The sequence below is a fragment of the Cynocephalus volans genome, chromosome 2 (genome assembly GCF_027409185.1).
Source record: "Cynocephalus volans isolate mCynVol1 chromosome 2, mCynVol1.pri, whole genome shotgun sequence".
Classification (NCBI taxonomy): Eukaryota; Metazoa; Chordata; class Mammalia; order Dermoptera; family Cynocephalidae; genus Cynocephalus; species Cynocephalus volans.
The window spans coordinates 144,937,627-144,947,083 of record NC_084461.1 but is presented as its reverse complement, the minus strand read 5'-3'; positions in this window follow the sequence as shown (position 1 = coordinate 144,947,083).

Below are 9,457 nucleotides of genomic sequence, written 5' to 3'. Positions count from 1 at the left end.
AAGTGAGCTGGAAACTTATTCTCCCCTAGATCCTCCAGAAAGGAATGCAGTCTGCTGACACCTTGGTTTTAGCCCAGTGAGACCTGTGTTCTGACCTGCAGAACTGTAGGCTAATACATTTGAATTATTTTTGATAATACATTTGATAATAAATTTGAAGCTGCTATATTTGTGGCTTCAAATGTGTTAAAAACTCATAGAAAACTAATACTCTGTCTACAGCATAATATCCTATTTTCATACTCAGATCATCCTTGAAGTCCACAAATACAAGAGCTATAATATTAATTTTGTTGCAGTTAGCATTTAGTCAGCACTGCCCTGTGCAATGAACATTCAAATATTGCTTGCTAAAATCAAATTAAACCATATATCACAAATGGAAAATATAAAGACTCTAGTCCCATTTCAGAAAACTGTCATTATTAACTTAAGAACATTGATTGGGACACTGAGTAAAGGATGAAAATTAATAGTTTTGTTATAGATCAACAATATTAATATGCCATGCTGACCCTTAATCATCTCCCAAGAATTGCTCTTGGCAGGAATCAGAGAATCGATTGTTCTATCTTTTAATGCTTATCCTTGAGAATTTGTAATAAGAAGTCCACAGGAGTTCAAGGAATACTTAGGTCTTTTCAACTAAAAGATACTCCAAAAATTATAGGAATCATACTAATAACAGCATTTTCCCCCCAGGTGAAGGAAGCCAATATTAATAGCCAAAAATAAAATGTCTAGTTTAGTGCTTCATTTGTATTAAACAATGGCCTTATCTAAATACTTACGTTCCAGTTGTAGTTAATTAACTTTCCCAAAGTTAATGGCAAAAAATAGCCATTCAAGTGGGCCAGCGGATCACAAACTACCATGTAAGGTGTCAAACTAAAGAAAACTGGTCATTTCAGCTTATAAAGTGGGTCAGGAGTAGGTTCAGGATCTAAGCCTATAAAATCAATAATGGTATAATGTTCCATATTAAGACAGCGGGAAATACATGTATCAAGTTTTGTTTTCTCCCAAAACTCCAGTGAAAATTTTTTTTTCATAAAACAAAAAATAACAAGGACAGAGAGAATAGGAAAGGAGGCAAAAGCAACGACATTTTGAAAGCTGGAAAGCAAGGGGACTAAAAGTAAGGACTGAGCAGACCCAGAAAAGCTGAATTTTAGTCCGCAGGGGGTGAGCTGAGAACTAAATTAACTTACTCTGAAAATCCTTGAAAGGTTCAAGATCAGATATCTCTTAATCTCGGGTTAAGGAGAAGGAATAGAGCAAAGAGAAAAGAGTGAAATTAGATTCCCAGATCCCCTTCCCTACACCTCCAGATTACTGGCCCCTGGAGAGACCCACATAGATGGGTTCTGGACTGGGGTGAAGTTGGGGGTAGATGCACAGTTGAGGATGGGATGCTGCACTAAAAACAGTAGGATTAAGTGAATATATGAAGGCTCAATGCTAATTGCAGCAACTTTGAACTATGTGAGAACTCTAACATAATCTAGTAAGAAGTCCACAATTGTTTACCTTATCGGTAAGCCCCTAATGGATGAACTGTGCACTCTTAAGCAAGAAAGCCTATTGCTGTGGATTGGATGTCCCTCCAAAGCTCATTGAGACTTAATCCCCAACATGACAGTGTTAAGAGGGTGGGAAATCATATCATGGTAATTGAAAGATGGAGCCGTGAAGAGGTGATTAGGTTGTGACGACCCCTGCCCTAGTGAATGGATTAATCTGTTGATAGTTTAATGGTGGTCATGGGCATGGTTCTGATGGCTTTAAAACAAGAGGAAGTGAGGAGGTTAGTGTCTCTCTGCTTTTGCCATTTCACCATGTGATACTCTCCATTACTGTAGAGTTATCATCAAGAACATGACCCTCACCAAAAGTATTCCTTGGACCTTGGACTTCCCAGCCTCTAAACTGTAAGCAACAAATATTGTTTCTTTATAAATTACCCAGTTTCAGGTATTTGATTATAAGCAACAGAGATGGACTAATAAACTTATTATATAAAAGGTAAGTTTGGTTCTAACAATGACCCTCTTCAATACTAATTATGGAATCTCTAAGTTCTGATCAACCTAAGTAGGAAGAAGATGGTGCTAGAGAAGCCCTGGGTGCTCTGAGAGTGCCAGCTCCAGGCTGATCATCCTCTGGCCCTGCTATCTCCTGCCTCTCCAGGCAGCTCAAAAGTGTGATAGTGATTTTCTGTTGTGCCTAGCTCTCTCCTCTCTCTAGCATCACTTTTCTGTGATAAATCTTTCACCTTGAGGCACTCTCACTTAAATAGCTTAACTGAAATATAGAGAAGAAAATAAACAAAAATCAGAGAATTCATATATTAGCTTCCTATTGAAGCTATGACATATTAACACAAACTTTGTGGCTTAAATAACAAAAACTTATTATCTTACTGTTCAGGTCATTAGTCTGGAATGGGTTTCACTAGGCCAAAGCCAAGGTGTTGGCAGGGTGGTTCTCCCTCCAGAGGCTCGAGGAGCAAATTCCTTTCCTTGCCTTTTGTAGCTTCTGGCGGAGGCCTGAATTCCCTGGCTTGTAACCTCTTCCTTGTATCTCTCCAACCTCTTGTTTCCATCTTCACATTTCCTACTTCCTCTCTGATTTCTAGTCTCCCTCTTAAAAGGACCCTTTGATTACATTGGATATACCAGGATAATTTAGGATAATCTCATCTCAAGATTTTCATTTATTTATTTTTATTTTTTTTTAAAGATGACTGGTAAGGGTATCTTAACCCTTGACTTGGTGTTGTCAGCATCACACTTTCCCAAGTGAGCTAACCAGCCATCCCTATATAGGGATCCGAACCTGTGGCCTCGGTGTTGTCAGCACCACACTCTCCCACATAAGCCATAGGCCGGCCTTTCAAGATTTTTATTTTAATCATATGTGCAAAGTCTCTTTTGCCATATACAATAAGTCACAGGTTATGGGAATTTGGACATGGACATCCTGAGGGAGGTGAGGAGGGCATTATTCAGCCTACCACAATCAGAATAGGAAATGTGATATCCATAAAGGAGAATGAAAAAGAAAATAGGCAAGAGGAAAATAGCAATAAAATAGTGAAGGATTTAAGTTTAAGGAAAAATGGAATTAAAAGATAATACAAATCTTTCCATGAACTTTTTGAAGATCCCTTGTAGATCTACAACAAGGCACAAAATGAAACTTCAGAATACCAAAGACAAAGAGAAGATATGACAAGCTTCCAGGGAGGAGAGAAAAACATGCAAAGGTCAAGGAATCACAATGGCTCTGGACTCAATGGCAACACTGAAAGCTGAAACAATGTCTCCAAAATTCTGAGGAAAAATGATTTCACAGCTAAAATTTAAACCCAGGCACTCAAAGTCAAGTCTTAATATTTTTACCTCTTATGGATTCTTTCTCAGGAAGCTACTGAAGGACATACAACCAAAACTAGAAAGCACAATAAAGTGAGAGAAATGAAACACAGGTAACGGGAAACCCAAAACAGGAAAGACAAAGGAAATTCTGGGACAGTAGTTAAGGGAGATCAGAAATACAGAGCAACAAGTCCAGACTGGAGCAAAATGACTAAGGAGAGTAAGTTAAGGGCTGTCATCCCTAAGATGGTTTCTGCAATTGTGCCACCTTTTTATTTTTTAAATCTGAGAATGCCAGGTGAGTGTGGCCTACCTTGTCATCCATTCCTACTCTGCTGTCATGCCATGATGCCTGGAATACATGAGAAATCTTATTTTACCCCCCCAAAATAAACCTGAGAGTCAGAGATAGGCAAAGACTAGCAAAGAAGCAGAAAATACAGAGCAACACAGTCTCCCATACCACATTCTTACTTGGCCATCCCAGTTCCTGGTTCAAAGTACTATCCTGTGGTAGGCCCAATTTTCCCAAAATGCATTCCAAAGGAGCTCTGTAAACTCCCAGAAAAGCTGAAGCCAGAGACCTTCAGTTAATCATCTCCTGGGAGCTGTCACTTAGCAGTGGAATACTGTCCCCCATCATCTCCCCCTTTTTTTTTTCCTGGCTAGGTATGTACTTGTACCTGTTTTTCAACTTCAAAAAATTAATGGGAAAAGTTGAATTAAAAGATAACATGAATCCTTCCATGAACACTTTGAAGACTCCACGTATATAGTTGGAGATACATACATGGATTGTAAATAGCCGTGAAGATAATCCAGATGGTAATATACAAGTCAGGATACCACCTCACACCCATTAGGATGGCTAATATCAGAAAAACAAGAAATAGCCGAGTGTTGAGGATACAGAGAAACCGGAACCTTTGTGCCCTGTTGGTGGGAATGTACAATGGAACAGCCACTATGGAAAATGGTATGGTGTTTCTTCAAAAAATTAAAAAATAGAATTACCATATGATCCAGCAATTCCACTTCTGGGACTATACCCAAAAGAACCGAAAGCAGGGTCTCAAAGAGCTACTTGACACCTGTGTTCATTGCAGTGTTTTTCACAATAGCCAAGAGGTAGAAGCAACCCAAATGTCTATCATGAATGAGTAAACAAAATGTGATATAAACATACAATGTAATATTAATCAGCCTTAAAAAGGAAAGATATTTGGACACGTTACAACATGGATGAACCTTGAGGACGTTATACTAAGTGAAATAAGCCAGTCACAAGAAGTCAAACACTGTAAGATTCTGCTTACATGAGCTTTCTAGAGTAGTCATATTCATGGAGACAGAAGAATGATAGTTGTCAAAGGCAAGGAGGGGTAAGGGAGATCTGTTGTTAATAGGTATAAAGTTTCAGTTTTGCAAGATTGAGTTCTCAAAATTAGTTGTATAGCAGTGAACATACTCAAGCCTACTGAACTGTACACTTGAAAATGGTTAAGGTGGTAAAGTTTATGTTATGTATATTTTACCACCATTTTTTCAAAAAGTTTTTTAAAAAAGGCAGGATAATGGTTATGGGGGACAGGGCAACACTGTGATGGTTAAGTTTATGTCAATTTGGCTGGGCCACAGGGTGCCCAGATATTTGGTCAAACATTCTTCTGGGTGTTTCTGTGAGGATGTTTTGAATGAGATTAAAATTTAAACTGGTAGACTTTGAGTAATGCAGATTGCCCCATTGGGTGGGCCTCATCTAATCAGTTGAAGGCTTGAGTATAAGACTGGTCTTCCTCAAGCAAGAGAGAATTCTTCAGCAGACTGCTTTTAGATTTCACTTGCAACATCAGTTCTTCTTGTTCTGCAACAAATTGATTTCAGACTTGAACTGGAAGATTGGCTCTCCTTGGTCTTCAGCCTGCTGGCCTACCCTGCAGATTCCAGAATTGCCAGCCTCCATAATTGTGTGAGCCAATTCCTTATAATAAAACTCTTTCTATATATACACACATCTCTTTTAGCCCGTTTCTGTTAATTATAATAGAATACACAGAACTGGGTACTTTGTAAGAAAATGAAATTTATTGCTTACAGTTTCAGAGGCTGGAAGTCCAAAGTCCAGAGAACACATCTGGTGAGGGTCTTCTCTGTTGGTGGCTTTGCAGCTATGCAGGGGTCTCACATGGCAGAAAATGGAGTAGAGAGTTCCTTGTTCACTCTCCTTGTAAAACCCTCAGAACTATGTCCACTATTCCAAAAATGGATCAATCCACTCATGAGGGTTCAGTCCTTACAATCCAATCACCTCTCCAAGGCCCCACATTTCAATTACTATAATAGGATTGCCTACCCTCCACAGTTACAGTGGGAATTAAGCTTCTAATATATGAACTTTGGGGGACACAATTCGGCCCACAGCCAATGTTCTATTGTTTTTTCTCTAGAGAACCCTAATACAAGCACAACAGGGGAAATGTATATAGTGAGCTTCTAAGGTACTTGTCATGTTCTATTTAGCGGGTGGTAGATACCTGGGTGTTTTTATTTTTTAAACTGCACATACATTTTATACATTTTCTTGTGTGCTTGATTCTTTTCACAAAAACACTTTTAAAAAACCTAAGGTTGGGATTAAACCCATCTGTTTGCCAAAGTTCACATCTTAACAATTCTTCAAGATTTAAATCAAATAACCTATGCCTGATAAACCTGTCTAAGGCCAGAGATTATATTAACTTCATTTGGTTTGGCAGACTTAAGTAAATCATGGATGATGGATCTGTAATTGTGTTAATTTGGTTTGGCAGACTTAAGTGGATCATGGATGATAGAGCTGTAATGGATCATTTAACAGAAATTAGGAATGCTTTGGGGTTGACGTTATAAAAGATGACAATACCTCACACTACTGAGAGACACCTTATCCAAATAAATAATGGTATTGTCTCATATGGTGTCATATCATGTATTACGTAGTTTTTCTATCATCCATCCTCATCCTCTAGTTTCAGGGTGAATTCTAACTGTGGAAGGACACTTCTGAAAGCCAGAAATATCCTTGCTCTTTCAATTTTCTGAGGACCCAATGTGTACTAAGCACATAGAGCCTAGGGTGATATTGTATGAGGAGAATAAAAAGTTATTTCCAGCACTCCAACATGCCAAAGTGTTTGACTTTGGGTAAGTTTTAGCATCTCACATTAAAACATTTTGAAGCCTTGATACCAAATTTACATTTCAAAGGCAACATTCTTTTAGTTCTAGAACAAATTGAGAAAAAATTGGAATTATTCAATAATATGTAGTATGTATGTTAAAAATGAGAATCAAGATGGGAACTATGGAAAGCAAAGCAATTGTAGGTAGAGTGGAGCAATTTCATGGCCATCTTTCCATATAAATCATTTGAAAGTAAATACATAAATTTGAATGTATCCAATTTCCAGAGATACATTTATGTGCATATAAATTCAAGTATTTGCCATCTGTGTCACAAAATATGAAAAGAAACTTCAGAAGTCATTAGCAAAACAAGTCACAAAAATAATTTATCTTCTTTGAAATTTTTAAAAATGTATTCCCTAAATATTAAAATATGCTTGTTGTAGAAAACCTGGAAAATATTTTTAAAATCACAAAGAAAATAAGAACCACTGGTAATTTCATTTATGGGAGAAAATTCCTAACTAAAGAAGTGAAGGTAGTATTGATAGTAACAAGAGCAGCACCCTTCCCCCAAACCCAGCCCTTAGCATTTGCTAAGTCCATAGCTACATTTGCTTATATCTGTTCTAAACATTTCCACAATATGAGCTGTGAAATAGGTGATATTCCTTTCACTTAACCCTAAAAAGGCCTTGCTTTCATTGCTACTAGCACGTGGTAGAATCACAATGAAATCCAGATTTGATCACTTCTTCTCACTATACTTAATACTGCCTTCAAGTAAAAAAATTCTCATGGCTGGCTCACACTTGAAATAAAACCTACTGCCATATTTACTGTTAATGAGATGATTTTTAAAAAGCATGATTTTACTTAGACTCCAATTGTAATGTTTCCTACTTTCTTTTGAAAGTGACTGAAATATTACTATTCTGTATTAAAACCCACGTGAAATCAAAGCCAGTAACTTCATAGGGGACAGTGTTTCAAGCATGTAACAAAGTCCGATTAAGAAAAATTTAAGATGTATTGCATTCCTCACACATTCAGGCACATTATCTCAAGCTGTTTTTCTATTTTGGTAGTGACTTTTTTCTGAATTCTTATTCTGCAGTCTGGTATACATTTGAGGCCTATAGCATATACTTGTGAGTTATAGGTATAATCTGTGACACAGAACAGAAAGTCTCACAAGATTGAAATGTTTTACACGTTGGGCTCATTAAAAGCATGCTTTAAAGATTCCACACAATCTAAAGTACATCAAAAATACACCTATTAGTTTCAATACATCAGAAGTAAAAATAAAATAGACTGATTATGTAAGTTGTGATTCACTTATTGATACAATAGAATAAATGCAGCCAAACAAAGAACACTTAGTTCCTTCTTTTTGGTACTCTGCAGGATATGGTGGGCTGGTGGGGAAGAGGGTAGTGGGAATCTTTGACCAGGTGCAATGGCCTACAAGGTCACTGACATCAGGGTCCAGGGCCTATGGGTCTGGGGATGCTCATCTGGTTCATGGAGGCCTGTGTGAGGAGGGAAGCAGGGCACCACTTGCTTGGTATAATCAGAACGGTTCTTAAAGATAAGTGGAACAAGTGAGTAAATACATTGAGAATAATGCGAACTAGCGTTCTGTCAGACAAAGGAGAAGTACGGAAAGAAGGAAACTAACATAAATCCTGTACAGCAAGACTGGAATTGGAGGTATCAATGTGAACTTATGGTTTCTTATACATAGATGTCAAAGATGTCAAGATCATGAAAGACAATTTTAATGACTGAGGAACTGTTCCAGATTAAGGCTAAAGCAATGTGGTGATAAACACCATGGAGTAATTCTAGACTGAACAAACCTACAAAGAATATTTCTGGGGGGCTGGCTGGTTAGCTAGCTCAGTTGGTAACAGCACAGTGTTGTAACACCAAGGGCAAGGGTTCAAATCCCCATACCGGCCAGCTACCAGAAAAAAAAGAGTTACTGGGACAACTGATGAAATTAATTGTGGTCTGTAAATTAGATAGTATTGAGTCAATGTTTATTTCTTGATTTTGATGATTATATTATGGGGTATGTGGAACTGCATCCTTATTTTTAGAAAGCATACACTGAAGTGTACATACCAAGTAGGTGATGAAGCATCACGGCTGCAACTTACTCTTAAATGGTTCAGAAAAAAGTAGTATATTTATCTCATGTGTATGTAAAGAAAGACAAAATGATAGGATAAAATGGCTAAATACTCACAATTGGGGCACCTAAAAAGGGTAATATAGGCTTTTGGGTTTTTTTTACGCTATCATGGCAACTTTTCTGTACGATTGTAATTTCAAAATGAATAGTTAAAAAAAGGACATTCATTATAATATGAAGCAAATTCCAAGTGAAAAAAATGTATTATGCTACTTTGTAAATAAAGGCAGGATGGTGAGAGTACGAACATGTAGCCTATGTTGTGTGAATATTTTGTTATATATGCAGAGAGCCTCTAGAAACATGCAAAAAACTAATCTACACTGTTTTTTTCCACAGATGGAAAATGGGTGACTAGAGAAGAATAACATTTTTTACTCTCTGAAACTTTAATTTTGTACTATATGAAGTGTAGTAACATAGAACGCTTTAATTTGGTAATTGCCAAACGTTAAGTGCCAGGCTAACAACCACCTGGGAAATATTTAAAAATAAATTAGCAGGACTCAATTTCCAAAATTCTATTTTAGTGGGTCCAGAGTAGGACTCAGGTACCAGTAAAAATTCTCCATTAATTCCAAAACATAATATAGTCTGGGAATTGCAAATCATCCAAATCTGATCCTCTCTAAACCCCAAATTCAAGTAAATTAGGAAGTTAGAAACAAATACTTTGTATCTGATGAGCGAATGTTATAATCTGGGGAAA